Here is a 27,238-nt window from a genome sequence, read left to right on the forward strand (position 1 = left end):
AACATATCAGACAAAATTAGGAACTGCATTACCTAGAAAACTAACTTGACTACCAGGAGAAAAGAAATAAGAAAAAGTAAACTAGCAGAATAACTGCACATGAAATGAAATTCCCAATCCAACTACGTTGACAATGATGATGTTAAGTTGTCAAAATTGCAATGTACAGGAACCTTGGATGATCCCGGTTTATGCAAACTGGGACGAACATCCTTTGGTTAGCTCTGCTCCTAGTTAAATAATGTCTTTTAACCTGAAGAGTTTCCTCATAGTTTCCAGGTCCGGAAGCTTGCTTGGAGTCAACAAACTTTGATCTTTTATGGCCTGGGGGGAGAGGCTCCTAGTTTCAGAGGTGGCCACTTCAGTGGACATAGGGTCAACAAGAGTGTCAATAAGAGGCCCTTAATTGTATGGTTGTTGATTCTCAACTGCCATTGTGTCTGCTGAAGGACTGCCTGAGTCTTCATGAATGTCTTGAGGCCTTGTTTTGCGCTTGGATGAGCTTTTGCAACAAGCGGTTTCAGAGTGCCCCAGGACATGGCAGGATTTGCAGAAACGAGGTAAGGACTCATATAAAACTTATTGAGCAAGGGTTGAGCCATTGGGGAGAACAACGTTGATAGAGCTGGGCAAATCTCCCAGTAAATCAACCTCAATAAGAACTCGGGCATAAGATAGCCTTGTTATGTTAGTAGTATGATCATCACAGTGTATTGGCTTACCACTTACACTGGCCAATTTAGACAAGCAAAGGGGGTCCAGCACCGGAGTGGTAGGCTGGGGAATCTCACCCAAATGGGTAGCTTGGTGGTGTCGTATGGCTTGAAATCAAAGAAATCTGGCATGACCTGAAGAATTAACGGCCTGCTAAACACATAATATGGCCCTCCGCCCAGAATTTCCAACATTTCACGTTTAGTGGGGAATGCAAATATGAGCCACCCAGAATCATGCATTGTAAAGTTTGCATGGTGTGCCCAGTTTTTCCCAATATAGTTAGATAATGATACATAACCAGGAAATTTTCCAGCAATAAACCCAATTAAGCAATATTCCCCCAAATCAGCCGGGCTTGAAACATCTGTGTCCTTAAATTGGCATGAGACAAAGATGTAAAATTAGGGAAATGAACAAGACCAGGGGACTGAGAAGTACCTAGTTTAGGCTCCTTAGTGATTATTAGAGCTTTAGTAGGAATGCCGAGAGAGGGACTAGAGGTAATCTTGGATGGGGTTTCGGCAAACCCTAGTGATTGTGGTCCTCTATATATATGGTTTGACCGGGGAGTCCTATCTTGATTTAACTCTAGAATGGGAAGGGGAGACCTAGCCCTCTTAGTACTCGCTGATGCGCCAACCCTTAAGCCATCGAAGGAGTCGCCTTTGTCACGGTGGGGCAGAGGAGCGAGTTGTATGCATGACTCTGCTCCTGCTTTTGGAAGAACCTTTAGCTCCATTGGATGGTGTAACAAAATCAGCAAAAATTACTTGGGTACGAGGTGGAGAGGCTTTAGCTGAAGAGCCTGAGTCAGATTGAACCGAAGATTGGCTGTGAAGTTGAGCTCTAGGGTTAGTGAAATTTGACGCGAAGCTTGAAGCTTAAAATCCCCTTGAACAGACCGAAGAGTTGTGGATTTCTTCTTTGATTTGGCCATAGAATTGGAAGGAGCTGTCGTGTAGAAGTGAAGAAGATGAACGGTGTAGAGTGAGAGAATGAACGGCGCAGTGCAGCACAAAGGCATTTTTTCTCACTACACTGAGAGTGTATCTCTCTTCACTTGACTACTGAGAGCTCTTTCTTTGTTTTGTTAAAATTGAGATTTCTTACTATCATAGCTCAAGGATTAGTTTTGTCAACTCTGATTTCATTGTGAATTTTTCTTGTAAAATTTTAAAAACACTTGTGCAATGCTTAGGGGTTATATGACATGTATGTATCTTTATCTAATTTGAAATATAGCTTTCCTTTTTGATACTCTATTGTCATAGAATGCCTTTGTTTGCTTTCCAAAGTCTTCTTAATACTCTGATTCAGTACACTCTCAACTTGATTCCCTTCATTTTGCCACCCCAAATACTGCTGAAACTGTGACTAAAGCCCAATCAGCCTTTGTAGCCTAAATTCACAGCTTGTGTTGGTGACTTCTGGCCAATAGTTAGGATACTTTGGGCCAATAATTTTGTCTAATAAAAACTAGTTGTTCTTCTTTTATTTCCTATAAATAAGAGTGAATTTTTTACAAAAATAAAGGAGAAAATCAGGTTAAAAGAAAGCTAAAAATCAGCCTTAACACAACCTTTCCTTTTCATTTGCCCAACCAACCTTGTTTCCTTTTCAACCTCTTCCTCACATATGACCAACTCTTCCACGCTAGCAATCTCCTCCTTCCATCGCAACACCAACTCTCCTCTACCTCGTGACCCAACCTCTTCTCAAGAGCAACCCTAACAGCGACCGTGTTCCCTCTCCTTCAACATCACGGCAAAACCAGCATCTCCTTCCAGCAGGCTCTAACAGCGGCAACATCTAGCCATCATCACCTCCACGTACTAGCAGCGTCTCTTGACAGAAGCAGTGGAAGCTCCTCTTCTCCACACCGTGACCACGATAGAACCAGCCAAGGTAGACCAGTACATAGCCCATTTACTCCTTACAGCAACGCTTCTCCTCCCACAATAGTTTTTCAGCCAACGCCAGCTATCTCTTCAAACTAGCACCGTGAGCAGCCACAAATTAACAACAGCTCTAGTCAGCAACTCTCCCCCTAGTGCCAGGTAATCTTCCTTCCTCGGTAACTTACGTGTTGTTTTTCATTTCTTTTGATGAGCCATGCAAGACGTGAATTAATTCACGCCCCAAAAATAAGAAAATATTTAGGTGTTCAATTGACGCAAACAGCTGGGCTAAGCTTGGGCCTCAGCCCAACCAACCCCGCCCTTAGACTAGCGATGTGTTGTCTAATACACCCTAGTATCTTTCTTTTAGTTTTTAATATTTTTATTTTAATATTTAGCTAAATAAGCCTAATAAAAAGCCATAAATTCTTAAAAAAACAAGGGCCTTTTTTTAAATTATTTGTGGGTTTTTTGTGCATTTTTCCAATAATTTTATTTAATATTGGACTGTAGACTTACACTGTAAGATACAGATCTGGTATTAAAAATACATGATTTCTCTCAAAGATTTAAAAAAAAACCTATTTTTTTTTTTATAAAAAAACCTAATTGAAAAAAAAAACACAAAAAAATATGTTTTTGTTTTTATGCATATGGTCAAATCCTAAAGGTTTTTCACCTATATTTTTTTAAAAATATAAAATCATATTTTTATCATGTTTTAAAAATACAAAATGGATATCGTAACCTATTTAGGATTATTCATTAGGGTTTGGACAAAATACCAAAAAACCCACAACAATTAATTTGTTATTTGAAGTATGAGGATTTAGTTATATTCTTTAATATTTAAAGGTATAAAATTACATTGTGTAGCATACCTTCTAGTATTAAAAATACAAAACAGAAAACAAATGCTTAGGGCCATAGAATGATTAGTATTTAATCTAACAAGATAGATTTTTTTTATGATAGGAGATCTATCTTGAACTCTATATGAGACTGACACGACCAAAGATTGATGTCTTCTCCCAAGTATAGGAGTGTCGAAGTAATAAACAACCCGCCAAGACCAGGATCGAACCACAAGGAGGTTAACTATATAAATTACAAATAATAATAATAAGTTAAAGAAGACTTTGAGATTTTTGATTAATATGAGGATTAAACAATGATAAAAACAAATATCAGTATTAGAGGATCCACTAATGGTATTTCAAACAAGTATAGTATAAACTTTTTTTATTATTCAACTGGAAACCACATACAAAGGAGGCTCCAATCAGATGATTTGTCATTAATAGCTCATTATAAATTGTTAACATGATCATAATAATTATCTTATTTAAATATCACCAAACTTTTAAATATTGTCAAGAATTCATAATGCTAACTTATGTTAACAACAAATCAAGTTCCTTTCATAGCATATGTGCAGGTTATACCATATAGTTGGGCTATGAAAGTGCCAAGCATTTGTTGTACCAAGTGTTATACAACGCAAATCTAGATTAACTATTTAACAAGCAAGGTATCAAGAATTAATAAGATAAAAATGATAAGACATGTTAACAACAAGTTGTTTATGATATAAGCATTGAAGTCCATATTGAATTTATATTATACTTATTCTTATAGCATTAGTATAACCTTTTCACCTTGCCATAATAAACTTAGCTAAACATAATGAAGAGGAGAAACATAAATAAACAAGATAAGAACATGAATAAGATACAAGTTAACTAAGTAAAGGAAAGGAAATGAAAAACATAAATATGATAATAATGAAAGTAAAACTAAAGCATTACAAAATATAAAGAGAGAAATAAAGAGTATGATCTTGATCTGAACAACCAAAATGCCTAAATGCATGGAAAATGCCTCCTTTCATAGGCCAAAATTTAGAACTATTTAGTTGATGACTAATTATTGAGTGGGTGACCATATCTTGACTTGATGACAATCCTTATCTTCTTCTTTGAACAAAACGTCATTGATAACGTCCAAATTGGAACCACCTTCACTCATGAAAGTTCTAGGAAATTGTCTCATCTTTCCAGGAAAAAAAATTGAGATCATTTGGACTTCTAGAACTCGAGATATGGGCTGAACATTGATTATTGTCTAGGTTGTAAGACAAATTCAGACTTCTCCGTTGTTGCCATAATTTGAACTTGAAAACAATCTTTTTAAATCTTGGACTCCACATGAAAGTTTTAGGCCTATGTCTTATCTTTTCATCCATATAAAGCAAACCTAAATATGAGATCTATAGCTCTAGATATGACCCAATTACCGAATAGTGTTCCAGTTTGGACTGAACTAACATCTCTTTTCTAAGTTTGGCCCTCTCTTTGTCCTTTCAATTTCAGTACTTAAACTCATCAATCAATCCTTTCATTTATTTGATAGTCCTACATTTAATATGAACATTTACCATAAATTAAAGGTATCTTATATTATTAGATATGTTATTATAAAACATGCTTTAGTTAAGGAGTTATTGATACTTCAAGTGCAAAATGATAATATAAAACCTTTATAAAAATACACTTTTAAGTACTAATCAGAGACCAACAAATAGAAACAAAAACTTAGAATAACAAACAATCAACAAAGTAGTTTACCTTATGTAGGGTGTACTAGAAGTGGTGCGTCTTCCCCTTGCACAATTGATCCCCTTACCTAGACTCTTGAAGACTATAGGTTTTCTAGTGATCATGATAATAGGTAGCAGCTCCCTAAATAGTGACAATATGTGTAAACCCCCATGAAAAAAATATAGGATTGAAGTAATAAGATCTTGATGAGTAAGATTTGGTATGAAAGAAAAGAATAAATAGTAGGAATGATAATAAATATGTCATGTAAGAGAGAGAATGATCTCCATAAATAAATTTAAAGGTATTGTTTAATTTGAAAGGAGGGTTATGATTTTTAGTTTAAAACTCGACATTGGCAAAACCAGTGACGAGTTTCAATGGTTAAAAGAATAAGAAAAATAAGAAGATATGTAAACACCAGTTAAAAAACTTATTTTGACAAATTAGTGATCAATGGGGTAATATTGAATTTAATGAATATAAATTAAAGGGAAATTTCAAGATGTTCTAAGTAAATAAATTAATGTATGAAATTCGGATTTTGGCATGAAAGACACTGACTGTCTAGTTTTACGGTATCAATGATATATTTGAATTTGATCGTTGGACCAAACTAAAATTTTATAATAAATCTCCAAACTCATTGTTTTATCTTAGGTGAAAATTGAATGTCAATCGGAGTTTGGAAAGGTTTTGTGAGAGTGCTAAAAATCAAGTAAATTAAAGAAGATGACATACGAGAAATTAATAAGGACTTTTGGTAATTTTATCAAAACAAATATTCTCTTCTCCTCCTTTAAAGATATCCATGTCTTGTGTAAAATGAAAACATGAGGGAGACCATTTCTTCTCCCATTTGCTTCATCTTCTCTCCTTTTCTTCAAGATAAATAAATAAAAAAAGTGTTCTTTGGGAAGATTATATCCAAGAAAATAAATTAAGTGACTAAACTTAGAGAGTTAGAGAGTTAGAGAACAATAAAAAGAAGAAGCTGGAAATTGAAAGAGGAGGACATGATTTTTATAGATTTTTGCAATAATTCACTGAAATAAGTTAAAGTAGCAAAGTTAAGGAACATATCCATAAGTAATTTTGTTGTTCTCTCTTGTTCTTGCATGAGGAGAAGAAAACCTCCAAGTTTAAAATTATAAGGTTCATATAAATATTATATGGGAATATTTGTTCTTGTGAATTTTGAGGTTATTTGCATGATAATGGCTTGATTAGCAGCAAATAAAAGGAATAAATTAATTATAAACCATGGGTTTTGGGATGGCAACAAGGCAGGAACTTCACCAACCATATCTTGGCTTTCCACCGTTGGATTGAGATGATTTTTTGTTATATTATTATGGTCAATGTCGCTTACATCTTGATCAGAGGGATTGTCTGTCATTATCTCATCTTTCCCCTATTGGATTGGTCTAGATCTTGGATATGTTATTCATCTAGATGTTCTATAAATTCTAAATGGGTAAGATCATAAACAAACACTCCTACCAGAAATTATACTTCCTGAATAGTAGGTCTCCAATTTTTCTAGAAAAGCACCCTTCAAGCTAGTCTCGTTTGTCAATCGTTATCTCATCTTTCCTTTATTGGATTGGTCTAGATCTTGAATATGTTGTTCATCTAGATGTTCTATAAATTCTAAATGGGTAATATCAGAATCAAACACTCTTACTAGAAATTGTACTTCCCGAACAGTAGATCTCCAATTTTTCTAGAAAAGCACCCTTCAATAGAGTCTCGTTTTTCGGTCGTTATCTTATCTTTCCATAATTGGATTGGTCCAAATCTTGGATATGTTGTTCATCTAGATGTTCTATAAATTCTAAATGGGTAAGATTAGAATCAAACAATCCTACCAGAAATTATACTTCCTGAACAGTAGTTCTCCAATTTTCAGGTCAATTCGGTATTGGTTTGATATAGAGAGCTTTAACCGTTTAATTTGGGATATGTTATTCTAATGCTGATGATGTATAATGTCACCATTTGGATTTATTTAATTCTAAGTTTACATAATAATGTTTTAAGTTTGGTTTGAGAAATATTGAATGAGAATTTGATGTTTAGCATAAAAAGTATGTTTGGGTTTAATGATGAGGAAGTGTTTGAGAAATGTTTGTGTTGTGTTTGAATCATATTTGATGTGTTGATAAGTGATGGGTATAGTTAAATTCTATAAAAAAAATAGTGATTGATTAATACTTTGGTTGTGTTAGTATGGAAAACATGATATTGGAAAGTAATTTGGGATAAATTAAAACTAACTTCGGAAAAGTAAACCCCATTGTCACTGGCCATGTTAGTTAAATAGGTGCTGAAATGTTTGGAAAATTGCATGTTTTGATGAAGAAATCATGGTAAGGGATGTTGTAAATTGAATTATGATATAAGGAATCATTTTGAGTGTGCTTTGGAAAATTTTGGCATGTGTTGTCATTGCTGAAATTTAAGCTAAATTACATTGTTTGGTGATAGATTAAATGTCTTGGGACATTAGAAAATCGGTGACGAGAATTCATGTCTTTGGACACTAGAAAAAAATCGATAACGAAAAGTCATGTCTTTCTAAAATTGAAAATCATTGATGAAGAATCGAGTTAATTGGACATTTAATGTTTGTGTAAATAAATTCTAATGTAAATAAATTTTAATTACAAGTAAGAAAATGAAATATATCCATGGAAATTGTTTACGAAAATATTTGATTTTGTGAATTTATGAATAATATGAATAAATCGGGAAGATTTGAATATTGATTCATGATGTTATATTGGAATATAGGAGAAGCATTTGAAGGGGGACCCAAATTCTTAGGAGCTTAAGAAGGGACCGTGGGAGGGGTATAACAACAACAAATAAGCTCAAGCTAAACTTCTAAAATAGGTAGGTGTTCTATACCTACACTTTTTACATAACATTGTTTTTGCTAACTTGTTAAATTCTTGGTTTTTGCATATATGGGTGAAACCATAAAGAGAAAGGATTGTAAACATAAAAAAAAGTAAGTAAAGTAAAAAACAACTCCACCATCGTTGCCAATTTCTGAAATCGATAGCAGCACAGTTTTCATTGCTGATTTTAATCTATAGTGGCATAGTTTTGTTGTCCATTTTTAAATCGACAGAGACACATTTTTCATTGCTGATTTCTAAGTCAAAAGTAGTTATGTGCGCTAACGAATCCATCTGTCAGTCATGGTGTAAAACCTAACAAAAAATTTAGTCTTTGGTTGTAATACTCGACATAAATTTAAGTAAAAGGTCGGCACATACTAAGTAAAAGTTTAGGGGAGTAAACCGGCCTGCCTTAAGGAGTTGTGAAAAGAGGGGAAACTGGTTTTGAAATAACCCAAGAAGGAACAAGAACATATTTAAACCATCACTCAAACACCCCCACCTTATTAAGAGGGGGCATAAATGGAAGGAGAGAGTGAAGGTGACCCTTCCTCTTTCTAAAAACAGGTGCAATTGCTGCATGTGTTCAACTGCAAGTTTTTACTTTTCTTCCTCTTCCAAAAACCGACCAGATCACTGCAGCAACCTTCCTCCCTCTTTCCCAAAGAAAAACCCCACAACTACAATTGCATGCACCCTTCTTAAACACTAGAGAGATAGCAAAGTTAGAGAAGACATAAATAGTTGAAACCATGGAGGAAATGAGAGTGTAGGAGGTCGGTAGTGTAGTTGGAGAAAAGAGGGAAGAAACCAAACAGGAGGTGAAGAACAAACCACCAAAACCTTACTCTAGGACTACCCAAAATCATAAGGTAAGGGAGGAACATCTCCTCCTTAATTATTCCCAAGAAATCCTAGATAGAAAAACTTAAGGAAACCTAAGAGGGTAGCTAGGGTTCTTGAACTCGTAACTAAAAGGGGATAAAGGGAAAAATTAGGATGAATGGGGATTGAAGACAAGGCCTAATTCCAAAACTTTTATCAAGCAAATTAACAAATTTTGAATGCATAAACTTGGAAGGATGATCGACCATAACTGAAAGGCTGGACATAATGTGTTATATGATGAAATGAATGAAAATGACATTGTTGAACTCCTAAGATCATACTCAAACTAAAATAGAATGCATGTGTATGATTAATGCTTTGATTTTTTACATATGCTGGAAGAACTTACATGAAATGTGTAAAGAAATGATTCAATTCATAAACTGTGATTCTGTTAGATTTCTAAGAGCATTTTATGTGCTGGAATCGAAATGTATGTGGATGTTCATGCTAGAATTTGTGTGATTCTGCTAGATTTCTATGAACATTTGTGTGCTGGAATCGAAATGATATCGATTTTCTTGCTTAAATGTTGAGATGGAAATAGTTTGCAGCATGATTTTATTATTATACTTGTGATAAAAAATGAAATAGAATCTTTATGTGTTGTAGAATTATTATCACTTGTATTGATACATTGCCATGATACAAATTTTAATGTGAGAATGCATGGTAGTAGTAATGCTAAATGCCGATATTGAAAGGAATGAATTGGGAAAACCTTGCTAAATAAACATGTGTTGATATTTGGTAGAGGTTCTATGTCCTCTTAGGGTGAGAAACATTGGTATAGGGAAGCCTAGTGTAAGCCTTATGCTTGGCCAAACAAGAGAAGTGAAACCATAAATGACTTCATCACTGCTGCCAAATTCTAAATCAGCAATGATAAGGGTTGTGTTGATGATTCCTGGGTCGACAGCAACTCAGTTTCATTAATAATTTTAATGTCTGCCGTAAACCATATACACTAATGATTTTAGTGTCAGCTATGAAACTGTGTTGTGATGACAATTTCTAATTTGGCAGCGACTCAGTTTTCGTAAATGATTTTTGCATCAGCCGTAAACCATATGTGCTAGCATTTTCAGCATTAGTTGTGAAATTATGTTATGTTGATGATTTTTGAGTCTGTAGCGACTTAGTTTCATCAACCATTTCTGTGTTGGTCATAAACCATATGCATTGATGATTTTAGTGTCACGTGTGAAACTGTGTTGCATTGACGATTTCTGAGTCGACAACGACTTAGTTTCGTCAATAATTTCTATGTCTGCCATAAACCGTATACGCTAACGATTTCAACATCAACTGTGAAATTGTGTTGCGTTGATGATTTCTTAGTCGGCAACGACTTAGTTTTCATCAACAATTTCTATGTCAATAGTAGCCTATGCGCATTGGTGATTTCTACCGAAAACGGGACACCAGCGCATCAGTTTTTGTTATCGAATCCTGTGGCAGCAGCGAATCAGTTTTCACTGCCAAATTATGTACCACCAATGAACCAGCTTTCGCTGTAGATGTTTTGCAACAGACCTCCATAACAGAATTGACTTAAATGCTTGTAATGATTTCATTATATGGTTGTGCAATATATGGAACACATGATTGTGAATATAGGTATTTTTAAAATATGTATGGTGACGAGTTATGTGATTATCGATTGCAAATGTGTAATATGTGGAACACATGATTTGTGATCATTGATGTGTGTATGTGGTACGACCAGGATTGGACCTAAAACTAGGCAAGGACACCCTACAGGAGGAACAGGTAGGTGGTTTCCACCTTTTTCCTATATAATGTAAATATTCTGAAATAACTTATTTGAAGATGATATATTATTATGTTATGATGAATGTTTAACTGACTATGAAATGTTGATTGAGTTGATGATGTTGAGTTGTTGATGATATTAAATCGATTATGAAATGTTAATTGAGTTGTTGATTAATGGTAGAGTGGTTATAAATGTAGTTTGAGTTGTTGATAAATGGTAGACCGATTATGAAATAGTGTTTGAGTTGTTGCTAAAATTGAGTTATTGATGAATATTAAACCGATTATGAAATGTTCATTGAGTTGTTGATGAATGGTAGACTGATTATGAAATGGAGTTTAAGTTGTTGATGAAATTGAGTTATTAACAAATGTTAAACCGATTATGAAATGTTGATTGAGTTAATGATTAGTCGCGGCTAATGGCATTCGAAATGATTAAACCGGGTTGTGTTCAATAATTAGCTTCGTATATGGCATCCGAGATGGATGACCGGGTTGTGATTAATGATTAGCTACAACTAATGGCATCCATGATGGATGGTCAAGTTGAGTTCAATGATTAGCTTCGGCTAATGCTATCCTAAATGGATGACCGAGTTATGATTAATGATTAGCTTCGGCTAATGGCAACTAAGATGGATGACCGAGTTGTGTTTGATGATTAAGTGTTATGTATTTGATAAGTATGAATGAACTAGTTGAATATTTTCCATTCAGTATTGTTGTAAAGACTTGTATCGAAAATCATGTTGGAATACAAATATGAAAGTACGATTTTGTAAATATGGCGTGGTGAATGTATGTATGTGAATTCTCTTTTATGAGAATGTTGTAATGTAAAATCACATGAATATTACACTATACTAATAGATGAATTTTGTTACGATACACCGTAAATATCTTTGTGATAATGTGTGTTGTCAGTTTTATAGGATGTTGATTTACATTACCCTGTGTAGGTTGTGCCTTGCTAATGAATGGAATGCATTTATAAATTCACAAAATGATATTGTGAAAAGCATCAAGAACCTAACAACTTACAAAAAAAAATTCCACTAATTCTTTTTTGCTATGAAAAAGCCAGGTAGTTACAAGGATAAAGTGAAATAAATGAGAAACTAAAATGAATTTAAGTACTTGATTGATTTAAGAATATGGATTACATTAATGGACTTTGTTGATGATCATTCCTCGAACTTGATTAGATGGTCCCGAATGCGAAGGTTAATGATGTTAGTAAGGTTTACTAACATTGGCATAATCATCCTTCAAAATGAGGGATATTGAACTTGATTAACTATTCGATGAGAATAGTTAATGATATCAATTGGTGATGTCGATATCAATAATCACATGAAACTTGATTAGCTATTCCTAAAGTGAAAGCTAATGATGTCATGAATCTTGACATCAGCATTTCTAGAAATATTCCAAGGTATAATGGAAAGAAAAATCTGATTGGCTATTTCGGGTTTGAAAAACAACATCAATCAGTGGCATTGATGTTGGCTTTTAAAACAAACTTGATTAGCCAGTCCCGATATGGGCGACTAATGACACAAATGAAAATTCATTAGTGTCGACATCCCCTTCCAAGTTTTGGGGGAGAGGTGTTATAATGGTATTTGACATAATCAAAGAGTTGATGTCTTCTCCCAAGTGTAGGAGTATCGAAGTAATAAGTAACCTGACAAGAACAGGGTCAAACCACAAGAAGGTGAACTATATAAATTAAAAATAATATATATATTTAATAAAACAAAGAGTTTATGAGAATTTTATGGGATATTAATGTAAGGATTAAACAATGATAAAACAATTATCAAGGTTAGAGGATCCACTAATAGTATTATAAATAAATATAGTATAAACTCTTTTTATTAATCAACTGGAAACCACACACAAAGAAGGTTACAATCGGATGATTTATCCTTAATAATTCATTATAAATTATTAACATGATAATATTAATTATCTTATTTAAGTAACACCAAACCTTTAAATATTGTCAGGAATTCATGATGCTAACTTATGTTAACAACAAATTAAGTTCCTTTCATAGCACATGTGTAGGTTATATCCTATGGTTGGCTATGAAAGTGTCAAGCATTTGTTGTACCAAGTGTTATATAACTCAAATCTAGATTAACCATTTAACAAGTAAGGTATTAAGAATTAGTAAGATAAAAAGATAAAATATGTTAATAACAAACTTTCTTGGATATAAACATTGAAGTCCATGTTGAGTTTATATTATACATATTTTAACACCATTAGAGAAACCTTTTCACCTTGACATAATAAACTTAGCTAAACATAATGAAGAAGATAAACATAAATAAACAACATAAGAACATAAGTATTGTAAGGGAAATGAAAAGCATCAACAAGAGATTAAGGAAAATATAACATAAAATAAAACTTAAACATTACAAAAATATAAGAAAGAAATAATGAGCATGATCTTGATATGAAAACCAAGATGCCTAAACATAATTGGCCACCTCTTGATTTGGTGAAAATCCTTATCTTCTTGTCTGAATAAAACGTCATTGCTAGCATCAGAACTGGAACCACCTGTACTCATGAAAGTTATACCAAATTGTCTTATCTTTCCAAGAAAAAAATTGAGGTCATTTGGACTTCTATAACTCGAGATATGGGTTGAACACTGAATAATGTCTGGGCTACAAGACTGATTCAAACTTCTCTGTTGTTGATATAATTTGGACTTGAAAACAGCCTTTTTAAATCTTGGACTCCTATGTCTTACCGATTTTGTCCAAAAAATTGAGGTCATTTAGACATCTAGAACTCAAGATATGACCCAATTACCGAACAGTGTTCCAGTTTGGACTACACCAACATCTCTTTTCTAAGTTTGGCCCTCTCTTTGTCCTTTGAATTTCAATACTTAAACTCATCAATCAATCCTTTTATTTATGTGATAGGCCTGCATTTAAGATGAACATTTACTATAAATTAAAGGTATCTTATATTATTAGGTATGTTATTATAAAACATGCTTTAGGTAAGGAGTTATTGATACTTCAAATGCAAAATTATGATATAAAACCTTGATAAAAATGCAATTTTAAGTACTACTTACACCCCCCCAACCAGCTTATTACTAGTCCTTAGTAATCAAAGCTTTAAAATAGAAAAACAATTTGCAAATTCCACAAAGCAAGGCATTCATCATTCAACTTCCATTAATCTATCCAGATAAACAAACTCTCATTAAATTCAATATCTGCTCAATACCTCTTAAACAAGATATTAATAAACCTTTCTTTTGTGCTCAAAATATCAACATATAGTTATGGGGCTTTATTTGGAAAGAAAAAAAAATTTTGTTCTAATGTTTAAGGTTAACTTCCTTGGGTTGGGATTATTATCTTCTTCTTCTTTTTGAATATATATACATATAACTTAAAACACAGTGCATCTTTAACCCATGTAACGAGCTTTCGGCTAATGACTCCTAGACCAGTTGATTTTAGAGCATTAGGTTTTGAGACACCCCTACAAGCTTAGTAACTCAGGTTGCAGATACTGATACGTAAATAGTGCAATGTTTGATTCCCTTAAGCTTTTCTCCTCAACCCCATGTAACAAGCATTGGGCCAATAGCTCCCAAGTTAGTTGGCTTAATTTCTTAGGTTAGGAAGGCTACAAAACCAAACTTATCTACATTTTTATTATCATTATTTTGTTTTTTTTTTTTTTTTTTTTTGCAAATTATATACTATCTCTTTCCCTTAGTTGTTACCTTTAACAAAAGAACATAAATAATGTAATAATCCAATGTGCAACCCACAATCATATGTTAAAGTGTGTGTGTGTGTGTGTGTGTGTGAAAATAAAGATTTAAGAATACTTGTTAAATGAGCATATGAGCATATGAGCAGAATCAAGTGATAACAATACGAGAGTTTGTAAACCTGAATATTTCAAGAAGTACTCTAATAGACCTTGTTAAGAATGTTTAGTAAGATGCGTCTCAAAAGTCACTTTAACAAAAGAACTCATTTTACTCTGTCATCCTAGTAAAAATAGTTTTGCAAATAGTTTATGAAATAGAAAAACACAGTTAGTTTTTTTAAAAAAATAATATATTAACTACTACCCTTTCCCCCCAATCAAAATGAGACATTGTCCTCAATGTCCTAAGGTAGAAAGATAGAGTATAAAAGACATCACCTGAAATAGCAAACACTGACAAACCTGAAACACACTTAAACAAATATAAGAAACAACAAAACACAATAATAAAACCAAAAGACACAAATTTTTTACAAATGAAGGCTCAAATCTAATCTAAGCTTTTTATAGCTTTCCTTAGTTGACTCATGGAGGGATCAATTACAGGGATGAGAGATTGTAGTTGGTCAATCAATTGTTCAGTAGTAGTAGCAAAGATTATGATTTTTTGTGCCGAAGATGTTAGAAATTCCTGTTCCACAGCATGATCAAGAAAAGGCAACAACTTATCATAAAAACCATTAACTTTTAACAGACCTATAAGTTTATGGTGAATCTGTAGTTGGGCCCAAGAGAAAATATGAAAGATCTCTTCCAATGTGCCCAGACCACCTGGTAAGGCAATGAAGGCGTCAATATGGTTAAACAGTGCATTCATTCGATTAGACATTGTGGGGACCTGTAGTTCCTCTCCAATTGTTTTTCCAATGATGTCTCCTTATGCTAAAGCTTTGGGGACAATCCCCAAAACTTGACTACCACCTAAAAATACAGCTCTTGACACTCCCACCACTAACCCAAGGTTGCCTTCTCCATACACTAAATGAATCTTTCGCTCAGCTAGTACCTAACCAAAATGATTTACTGATTCTAAAAACTCTTTTTCTTTCCCAAGATTGGATCCACCGAAAACACAAATATTTCTTATGTGATGACTTGAGGAACTTGCCATTTCTACACACTTCTATATTTGATGAATGTATGGGTTAAGTAGAAATAAAGGGAAGGAAGAGAAGAATTTATAGATGAGAAATTGAAAATGCAATCATACCACCTATATGTAGGCTAGTTGTACTCTCTCTCTCTCTCTCTATTTATTTATTTTTAAAAAAAAAAAGCTTATGTATATACAGGTAGTTGTGACTGTGGCTCACATCTTTCCTTGGTTTTACGTCCAAGAAGGGCTTAACGCCTTCTATGGGTCGAGGATAGGCTTCCCATCCAGTTTTCTTAAAAACTGGCAAACATGAATTATGGCCATAAATCATGAATTGCACGATGCACATCTCCACTAGGGTGCATCTCAAGAGTTAATAGAAGATTATCTAAAGACCCTTTACTCAGGCCATCTTGAATGAATTGTATTCTATCTTTATGGTTTACAGATACCATTCCTAAAGAACAACATGTTGCATTACAAGTCCATCTGGCACATCTATGACGGACTTTCAGTCGTTTTGCACAACGTTTCTTCGCAAAAGTGCTTTTACCTATTCCAAGCATATATGAAATGAAAGAATTGGAGGACTCACCTGATAATCAAACATTTGCTTCAATTAGCCAACGAATATCTTCAGGAATTCCATGGTTCATTAACAACCTCAATCTTGCACATCTAGCATGGTAAATTTTTGTAATCACATTCTGAGGCAAAGCAGGAAAATACTTTTTCAATTTTTCAAGAGTAGTGTCCATTTTTAAATGAGAATTTGAGACAAGATGCAAAGAATTACAAAAATATATACACAAATATTAGTTATCATGGGAAATTAAAAGAACCGACTTAAGAGTCATGGAGTACCATTATCTGCCATTTGACCGGGGTGAGAGAGACTAGCAAAACAAAAGTCACATAAAAAAAAGAAACATAAAAACAACGTGAGAAAAAAAAAATCAAACTTTATATACAAGATCACCCAATTCAATAGAGTTGTTTTCAACTGAAAAATTGTCAAAATAAAATTTCAAATGATGTCCATTTACCTTGAAAACATTACCATTCTTTGGATTCTCGATATCACAGGCCCCATATGGATACACATGTTTCACAATAAAAGGACCACTCCATCTTGATCTTAGTTTTTCAGGAAATAAATGGAGTTGAGAATTATAAATAAAGACTTTTTAACCAACATTGAATGTTTTTCTTAATATTTTCTTGTCATGAAACTCTTTGATTCTTACTTTATGAATTCTTGAATTTTCATATGCATCATTTCTTATTTCCTCAAGCTCATTTATTTGTAATTTTTGCAGCTGACTAACATCATCAAGATTTGAATTGAAAACTTTAATAGCTCAATAAGCTTTATGTTCAAGTTCCACAGGCAAGTGACAAGGTTTTTCATAGACTAGTCTATAAGGTGACATGCCTAATGATGTTTTATAAGTAGTTCTATAAGCTCAAAGTTCATTATTAAGTCTTAAAGACTAGTCTTTCCGATTAGGGTTCATTTTTTTCTCCAAGATCTGTTTAATCTCCCTATTAGCAAGTTCTACCTGTCCACTTGTTTGAGGGTGATAAGGGGTGGCAACTTTGTGTTTGATTTCATATTTCTTCATTAAAGACTCAAATGGCTTGTTGCAGAAATGTGTTCCACCATCACTTATCATGACTCGAGGGATTCCAAATCGAGTTAAAATATTTTCTTTTAAAAACTTTATCATTGTTTCGACTTGTAATTGCCTTTATCCTCTACTGCGACTAATATGTACAAGAAACCAAATGATGGAGGAAATGGACCCATGGAATCTATACCCTAACAGTCAAAGATCTCAATGACAAGAATATGATTTAAAGTCATCATGTGACGTTGTGAAATAGATCCTAACTTTTGACAATTTCCACAAGTCTTGCAGAATGCATGTGAGTCTTTGAACATAGTGGGCCAGTAAAATCCACTTTGTAAGATTTTTGTAGTTGTCTTTCTTGATGAGAAATGACCTCACATGCCTCAGAATGACAAAATTTAATGACACTACCTACCTCATTGTTAGGAATACATCTTCAAATATTTGATTAGGACAATATTTAAATAAATAAGGGTCATCCCAATAAAAGTTCTTCACTTCATTCAAGAACTTTCTTTTGTCTTGGGTACGCCAATGAGCTAGAAATTGTCCTGAAACAAGAAAATTAATAATATTAGCAAACCAAGGCATTGTAAAGATAGAAAATAAAGATTCATCAGGAAAAGAGTCATCGATTGGTGTGATGTCAGATCTTGAATCGGTTGTCAATCTTGACAAAAGATCTGCATCAATATTTTCGGTGCCTTTTTCACCCATGATTTCTTCCCGAGAATAAATCATTTGCAAATCTTCAGATTCATCAAACTCAGTTTTACTCAAAGTAGATTTAGGTTGATCATGAACTAATTCTTCAATAAAATCTACTTCTTGTAAATCATTATCATCTTCAAGTTGCTCGCAAATGTTGAAAATATTCATCTCCAATGTCATGTTTCCAAATGATAGCTTCATTAGTCCATTCCTACAATTAATCAATGCATTAGAAGTTGCAAGAAATGGACGTCCTAAAATAACAGGAATTGAATTACATGCTTCAATATGTTGTGTATCCAAGACAATAAAATCTACAAGGTAAATGAATTTATCAACTTGTACTAACACATCTTCAACTATTTCTCTAGGCACTTTAACAGATCTATCAGCAAGTAAAAGAGTTACAGAAGTTGGTTTTAACTCACCTAGATTAAGAATCTGAAAGACTAAATATGGAAGTAAATTCACACTAGCTCCAAGATCAAGTAAAGCTCTTTCAATTTTATGTTCTCCAATAAAGCAAGAAATTGTAGGACAACCAGGGTCTTTATATTTCAAAGCATTGTTGTTCTAAAGAATAGCACTTACTTGTTCGACTAAAAATGCTTTCTTTTTCACATTCAGTTTTCTCTTCATAGTGCACACAGATCTTTCAAAAATTTAGCATAGGAAGGTACATGTTTAATAGCATCCAACAAAGGTATATTGATCCTTACCTTTTGAAAGTTTTAAGGATTTTAGAATTGTGATTGACTTTTCTTTGTTTGGTAATGGCATGAGGAAATGGAAGTGCTGGTGGAGAATTAGTCTTTTCTTTACAATGTTCAGATTCAACCCCTTCCTTACCCTCAGAGATTGACTCATCATCTTTCTCACAAGGTTCAAGAGTGGGTTTTTCAATAACCTTTACCACTGCGAAGAGTGATGACTGATTTGACTTGATCCATGTGTTGGCTTCCGGAACTACTTGCATTTGCATTGTATTGCCCTTTTAGATTTTGTTGTGGTTGAGAAGGAAACTTACCTTTCTCTTGGAAACTGAGAGCAGGTGTTAACTTTGCAAAAGTATCTTTAAAATATGTCATGCCTTGAGCAAGCTGAGTGTTGATTGCCTCTTGCTTTTCAATGAATGCATGCAATGTTTCCTCAAGATTTCTTCTAGGAGGTGGAGCATAAGGAGGTGCATATCCATGAGAATTTTGAAAATTATGGTGTGCTTGAAATGGTGGCTGTAAAGTTTGTGCATTATTATTATCACTCTTCCAACCTAAATTTGGGTGGTTTCTCTAACCAAGGTTGTATGTTTGCGAGTATGGGTTATGATTGGGCCTTTGGAAATTGTTTAAAGCATGGGCTTGTTCATAGAGGCATTCCTTGAAAGAAGGCAAAGTTGGATATTCATTGGTTGCATGTTCATTTGTTTCACAAATTTGACACACAATGTCTTGAACAGATTTTAATTGACCACTCTTTTTCAATTCTAGTGCCCCGACTTTTCTAGCTAAAGATGCAAACTTGGCTTGGAGGTCATGATCTTCCCTAAGGTTATACATACCTCCACTAGATGTATGAGGTTGTGTTTTACTTAGTGCCTCATAAGTGCCTGTAGTATCCCAATTTTGCGCATTTTTAGCTAGCAAGTCTAGGTACTTTATTGCTTCATTAGGGTCTTTATCTTCAAAAGTTCCATTGCACATCAATTCAACCATTTGCCTATCTTTAGGTGTTAACCCTTCATAAAATTGTGAAACCAATCTCCATGTTTCAAAACCATGATGAGGGCAAGTATTAAACAAGTCTCGATCCTAACATTGATAAAATGTTTCACCTAGTTTTTGAGTGAAAGTGATGATTTGTCTTTTGAAAGAGTTGGTTTTGTGAGATGGAAAAAACTTCTTTAAAAATTGTTGTTGCATTTCATCCCAAAAACGAATGGATCCTGACCTAAGATTTTATAGCCATGTTTTAGCTTTATCTTTTAATGAAAAGGGAAAAAGCTTTAATCTAATGGTATTCATACTAAAATTTAAGTTATTATAGGTGTTACAAACTTCTTCAAATTCTCTCAAATGCAAGTATGGATTTTCTAGATCTAAGCCATGAAAAGAAGGTAAAAGTTGAATAATACCTAGCTTAAAATTAAAATGAGATGTATCAGGAGGAAAAACTATGCATGAGGGTGCACTTGTTCTTGTGGGATTCATGTGGTCTCTAAGTGTTCTAACACGGTTATTCTCATTATTCTCATTATGAAGTTACTGGTTATCTTCTTTGGCCATATTTACTGAAAATGATGAGGATACCCTACAAAGTCTACCACTTAATGTACGTGACCAAAACACTCATACACATGTAGAAAGAGAATAAAAGGAAGAAGAAAACAAAACAAAAAGAAACAAAACAAAAAAACAAAGTTAGATACAAGAAAAGTGAAAATAAAAAATAAAATAAATACTATAATTTGTACAAGAATTTATCTCCCCAGCAACGGTGCCAAAAACTTGACACGACCAAAAGATTGATGTCTTCGCCCAAGCGCAGGAGTGTCGAAGTAATAAATAATCTTGCAAGACCGGGGTCGAACCACAGGGAGGTTAATTGTATAAATTATAGACAACAATAATACAACAACAATAATAACAATAACAATAGTAGTAGTAGTAGTAGTAGTAGTAGTAGTAGTACTAAATAAGAAGAAGTTGATGAGAACTTTGAGATGGAAGATTAATGTAAGGATTAAACAATTATAAAAACAAATGTCAAGGTTAGAGGATCCACTAATGGTATTTCAAACAAGTTAGTATAAACTCCACATACAAAGATGGTTCCAATCGGATGATTTGTCAGTAATAGATCATTATAAATTGTTAACATAATCATTTTAATTATCTTATTTAAGTAACACCAAACTTTTAAATATTGTCAGGAATTCATGATGCTAACTTATGTTAACAACAAATCAAGTTCCTTTCATAGCACAGGTGTAGGTAATACCATACGGTTGGGCTATGAGAGTGTCGAGCATTTGTTGTGCCATGTGCTATACAACACAAATCTAGATTAACCATTTAACAAGAAAGGTATTAAGAATTAGTAAGATAAAAAGATAAGACATGTTAATATTAAACATTAAGGTCCATGTTGAGTTCACACTATACTTATTCTTACACCATTAGTGTAACCTTTTCACCTTGATATAATAAACTTAGCTAAACATTATGAAGAAGAGAAACATAAATAAACAAAATAAGAACATAAATAAGATACAAGTTAACTAAGTAAAGGAAAGGAAATGAAAAGCATAAACAAGATATTAATGAAAGCAAAACTTAAGAATTACAAAAAATATATAAAGAGAGAGCAAGAGCAAGTTCTTGATCTAAACAATCAAACCCCTAAATGCATGGCAAATGCCTCTTTTTATAGGCCAAAATTTGAAACTATTGATTTGATGACTAATTGTTGAGTGGGTGTCCAACTCTTGACTTTGTGAAAATCCTTATCTTTTTGTATAAATAAAATGTCATTGCTAACATTAGAACTAGATTTACCTATACCTATGAAAGTTATAGAAAATTATCGTAGCTTTCCAATAACAAAAATTGAGGTCATTTGGACTTCTAGAACTTGAGATATGGCCTGAACACTAAACAGTGTTTGGGTTGCAGGACATATTCGGACTTCTCTGTTGTTGCTATAATTTGGACTTGAAAACGGTCTTTTTAGATCTTAGACTCCACATGAAAGTTGTAGGCCTATGTCTTACCAAATCTTTTGAAAAATTGGAGATCATTTAAACATCTAGAACTCAAGATATGACCCAATTATCAAACAGTGTTCCAGTTTGTACTGCACCAACATCTCTTTTCTAAGTTTGGCCCTCTTTTTGTCCTTTCAATTTCAATACTTAAACTCATCAATCAATCCTTTGATTTTAGTGATAGGCCTGCATTTAATATGAACATTTACCATAAATTAAAGGTATCTTATATTATTACGTATATTATTATAAAACATGCTTTAGTTAAGGAGTTATTGATACTTCAAGTACAAAATGATGATATAAAACCTTGATAAAAATGCACTTTTAAGTACTAATCACTTATATTATTAGATATGTTATTATAAATTAGTTAAGGAGTTATTGATACTTCAAGTGCAAAATGATGATATAAAACCTTGATAAAAATGCACTTTTAAGTACTAATCATTTACATTTCATGTAATAGCTTAGAACCTGCCCTTAGGATATGGACTCTCTAATAATTCATTTTGCATTAAGGTAGACTTGGTCAATAATCCTGACTCACATGATTTTTTGATCTAAAACCATGACTTTTTCAACAAAAAATTATGGATTAGCCCTTTGAATTGGTTAATACATATTAGATGTATATGTACATATAATTGCATTCATAAGCATACATGCATTCATGCTTTGAGATTTAAATGTCATGTGAGTATATCAAAAGGTTGGAATATAGGTCCTCAAAAAGCTCAAATCCATAAAGTTTACAACATCTGACTCCGAAAAAAAAAAAATAGAAGATGAAGAACACGTTCATCGTAATACCCACTTCTAAGAGGAGCTAGACTCCCTGAAGGCTAACATGACTCACATCACAAGCTCGCTTGAACAAACATCTCTCTAGTAAAGGCTCATCCAATCAGCCCATGACTTTTGTAATAATTCAACCTGAAGAAAGGATAGGAGGAGATACTCAGGACTCCTAGTGTAACACAGCCTTTGTACAATCCATAATACATGTACCGGCCCTAGCAGCCATTGACACATTCACCAGCTAGTCCTAGAAAATGAAGTATCCTGAGGACATTGACTATAATAATATAGTAGTAGTGGAAGCAAGAGTGAAGGCTATCGAGAGAGCAGACTTGTATGCCCCTGTATAAGCTGTAATAATGTGTTTAGTCCCAAATATTAATACACTTCTTTTAGGATAACTGGAGTGGGGCAGTAATAAATTAGTATATGAGGCTAGATAACATCAAGATACGAAGATGGAAAGACCTTGTGGATGCCTTCACTAAGCAATACAGATACAACATGGACATGGATCTAGACCAATCCAATCTTTTAGCATTAGAGAAAGAAAGACATGAATCAGTGCAAGAATATGATCAACGGTAGAAAGAGAAGGCTACTCAAGTTGATCCACCCCTATTGGAAAAAGAACAGTCAATCTATTCTCTAATACTTTCAAAAACCCTTATTTTGACCATCTAATTGGTGCTATAACCCAACACTTCACTAAAATAATGGTAGTGGCTAAGAAGCCATAAGCGACAGCTATAGTTAGCAATGTTCCCCCCTCAAGCTCTAGGTATTCTTTCTTCCTCGATAACTTGCGTGTTGTTTTTCTTGTCTTTTGATAAGGCATACAGGATGTGAATTAATTCTCATCTTGCTGCCTCCCTTTGATAGCAAAGAGAGGTGGTCTAGACCCTCATCCTATCCTAAAAAAAAAAAAAAGTTCAGCCTTTAGTTAGCCAAATCAGTTGAGCTGATCTTAGGCCTCGGGCCTAACCAGCCCAACTATTAGGCTAACGGTGTGTTTGCCAAACACACTTTAATGCCTTTCCCTTAGGTTTTAGTTTGTATTTATTTTAATGTTTAGCCAAACAAGCCTAATAAAAAGCTAAAAAATCTATAAAAAAAAATGTATAGATCTTTTTGAAATTTTTTGTAGGTTCCTTACGTGTTTTTCCGACAATTTTGTTGTATATTGGGTTGTAGACTTACATTCTAAAATATGGACCCAGTATTAAAAAAAACATGATTTATCTCAAAGATTTCGAAAATGTTTTGAAAAATATAAAAATTCCTCATTTCAGAAAAAACACAAAAAAAAAAATGTTTGTGTTTTTATGGATACGATCAAATCCTAAAGGTTTTTCATGCATGCTTTCTAAAAATAAATCGCAATTTATCATGTTTTAAATATACAAAATGGATATAATAACTAGTTTATAGTTATCCAATAGGGTTTGGCCAAAATACCACAAAAACCCATAAAAATTAATTTGTTATTTGGAATGTTAGGATTTAGCTTTAGACTTTATTATTTGGAGGTATAAAATCACACTATAAAGTATATCTTCAAATCGCTCCACCAAAAGAATTGATGTAGTGAGAGAAGCTCTCGGTTAGAGAGAGTAGGTTCCCCTTCATGGTGCAGCGTTTCTTTTCTCGGTGGCTACATTTCATCTCTTTCTTCTTGTCTTTCTGAAGTAATGATCCCTCTTTGCTTAATATAATACCTATGGAAAAATCTAAGAAGAAAGCTTCACTTTTTTGGTTTGCTCAGCGCGACTATCATTTACACTCTTCTCATCCTTCGGCTGGTTCCTCCTATGCAATTTGGGCTCATAATCAGTGCAAATCACCTGCCATGCAGGATCTGCCGACCCATGCCCTAGCCTCACCCCCACCAGCTCATACTAGAATTGACTCTAAAGGTGCATCTAGTTCTTATCATGGCGTTAGGGCTTGCAATAAGGGCAAATGCCTTGACATGCATGATACACAAGCTATTATTCATGCACCACCTTCTCTTGGTCCTTTTAGGCTTAATGAGGTTTGTCCTAATGGCTTCATGTATGAGAATCCCTTTGGTGCTCATCTCTTTGGGTCTCGTTCCCTCGGTCTTAACCTAGAGACTGTTAAAACCTATTCGGATGCTGATGTTGGTTCTTCCATTCCATCTGGCTTTGGGGGTGGTCACTCTCCTGGCTCAGAACTGAGTCCCTCAACCCCCCGTTCCTCTAAGGTTCCCTTTTTTCCTGGTGTTGACATTTAACTTCTCACGGTGGATGTTAGTGCTCCTCCTGTAGACCATGGTAGAGCCTCTATTGGCTTCCCATCATGTAATTCATTTGTAGACGCTTGAAGTGATTCTTCATCCTTAGTACATTATCTTGATTTTAAATGTGCTACATCCTATCACCTAATGGATGTTGATCTTGGCAATAATAAGGATTTGTGGAAACTTTGTCTAATTGGTTATGTTGCTGGGAAATTTCTGGGTTTTACTACTTTGAATAATCTCATTTCTAGCTCCTAAAAATGCAAAGCTAAGCTAACTATTCATGATTCTGGTTGGTTGATATATACCTTCTCCTCTGAAGCTGACAAGTTTGTCATCCTCAGTGGTGGCCCTTACTTTGTTTTTGGCCAACTGTTGGTCTTGAAAATTATGCCTGAAAATCTTGATTTCACTGCAACTGATATGACTAGGGTGCTGGTTTGGGTTAGATTTCCTAACCTCCCTCTTAAGTGTTGGTCCCCAACTTGTTTATCTAAAATTTTTAGTGTGATTGGCAAACCTATTTATTGTGATATGCTCACCGTTTTAATATCTCGGTTGTTGTATGCTAGAGTATTAATAGAGGTGGACTTGTTTGTGGATTTGCCAAATTCCATCAATCTTGTTTTGCCCAATGGTATACCTATATTGCAATTGGTTAAGTATGAGTCTCTCCTTCAATTCTACAAGCTTTGTCAGGTTCTTGGTCACATTGCTTCTATATGCACCAGTATTGGTAGTAACAAGCATTAAAAGTACACCCAGGAAGCTTCCACTCCTGCAAAGCCTCATCGACACGCTGGTAGTTCTAGCTCTATCCCTTCTATTGAAATTATTGTTGTAGAACAACAACAGGCATATAGTGGCACGTCCTATGGTGAGCCATGTATAGATTCGATATGTACTGAAGTGGCGGCAGTCGTGGATAGCTGGACTACATTCCCTAAGCGTAAGAAGGCTAAATATGCTAAAGTTGAGCCAGAAGACCATGCCTCCCCCCTCCTAGGTGTTGTGTCCTGTGCTTCTTCACAAATATTGCATGTTACTAATGATTATATGCAAGTTGTAGTTGTTGCTGCAGGAGGAGAGCAGGGATGTTGCTACTACAAATACTGGCTAGTATGCAAAGACTGCTGGTGAAGGCAGTGTGGTCTTGCAAAGGTTCGGCCTATGTCAGGCAAGAGGCCACTTGGTTTTGTTGTTGTTCCGTGTAGTCATGTTTTGGTTTTATAGAATTTTTGTATGTGGATTTAATACTTTGTCAATGGAGCTTATTCCTTCTTACTTGGTGTTTATCATACCCTTAAACTTGCTGGTCTCCAGCTTTGTTTCTCTTTGGTTGCTGTTACATGCAGAGTTGTGCATGTAAGTTTGTTGTGCATTGGGTTGTTCCTAGTGGATCATCCTGTTGTGGTCCTAGTGGAAGTTGGGTTGAAGTTTTTTAGTTTGTTAAAGTAGCACACGGCTTGTATTGCTCCTTTTGTTGCTTAGTCAGTTGTTATATGCTAGCTTTTGCTGGCCTATTATATGTTGTCTTGCTCCTGTCTATTACTGCTTATGCAGGTTTTGCTTCTACTGCTCCTACTGCTGGAGTGGTTGTTGTTGCTTCTATATGTAGCCTGTGCTTCTTGTATATAGTTGGTAATCTATACTACTTGCTTATGGGTTGTTTCTTGTTGCTGATGTTGGTTTACTGGAGTTGGGCTCTCATTTCTACCTTTTGTAATTTGGTCGGCTTAGTTCTTATTGTTCGTCATGGATGATTGCTTTTCAGAAGAAAAGCCTTGTTGTTGTCTATTGACATGCATCCAGTTATTACTGGCTGGTGCATGCTACTCTAGGCTATCATTGGCTGCTAGTTTGTTTTGTATGCTTTATTGCCATATGGCGTTATGCTTGTTCTAGGGAGCCTGTTTTCTTTGACTGTACATGTATGTTAGTCTCCAGCCTAGTTTCATTTTGATCTATAAAATTTCTTACATTCGATAAAAAAACATATTAAAGATATAAAAAAGAAAATAAATGTTTAGGGCTTCAGAACGATTAGAATTTAACCCAATAAGATAGAAATGTTTCTCAAAATGGCTGAACCATTTTTCATATTGCAAAATTTAACATTTTTTACCAAAAACCTTTTCTTCTTCCATCTTATTAATACTTCTTTTCACCATTTTTTTTCATACCATTACACTATAATTCCAATGATTTTATTATTTATTATTTTTATTTTATTTATCCCAGGGTTTACATATAGATAGAGGCTCATTGTTACAAGGAGAATGAGTGCATTAAAGGTGGAGTTGCTAGGCTCACAAATCTACTCGAACAAGCACTGAGATCCAAATCTGGAA

General features: G+C 34.1%; 1 pseudogene; it reads right to left on the reverse strand.

Moving 5' to 3' along the window:
* Positions 1-317: 317 nt before the first annotated feature.
* Positions 318-19,010, reverse strand: LOC140954613 (uncharacterized; annotated as a pseudogene).
* Between the last annotated feature and the right edge of the window lie 8,228 nt (positions 19,011-27,238).

The sequence above is a fragment of the Populus alba genome, chromosome 15, assembly GCF_005239225.2.
Source record: "Populus alba chromosome 15, ASM523922v2, whole genome shotgun sequence".
NCBI lineage: Eukaryota > Viridiplantae > Streptophyta > Magnoliopsida > Malpighiales > Salicaceae > Populus > Populus alba.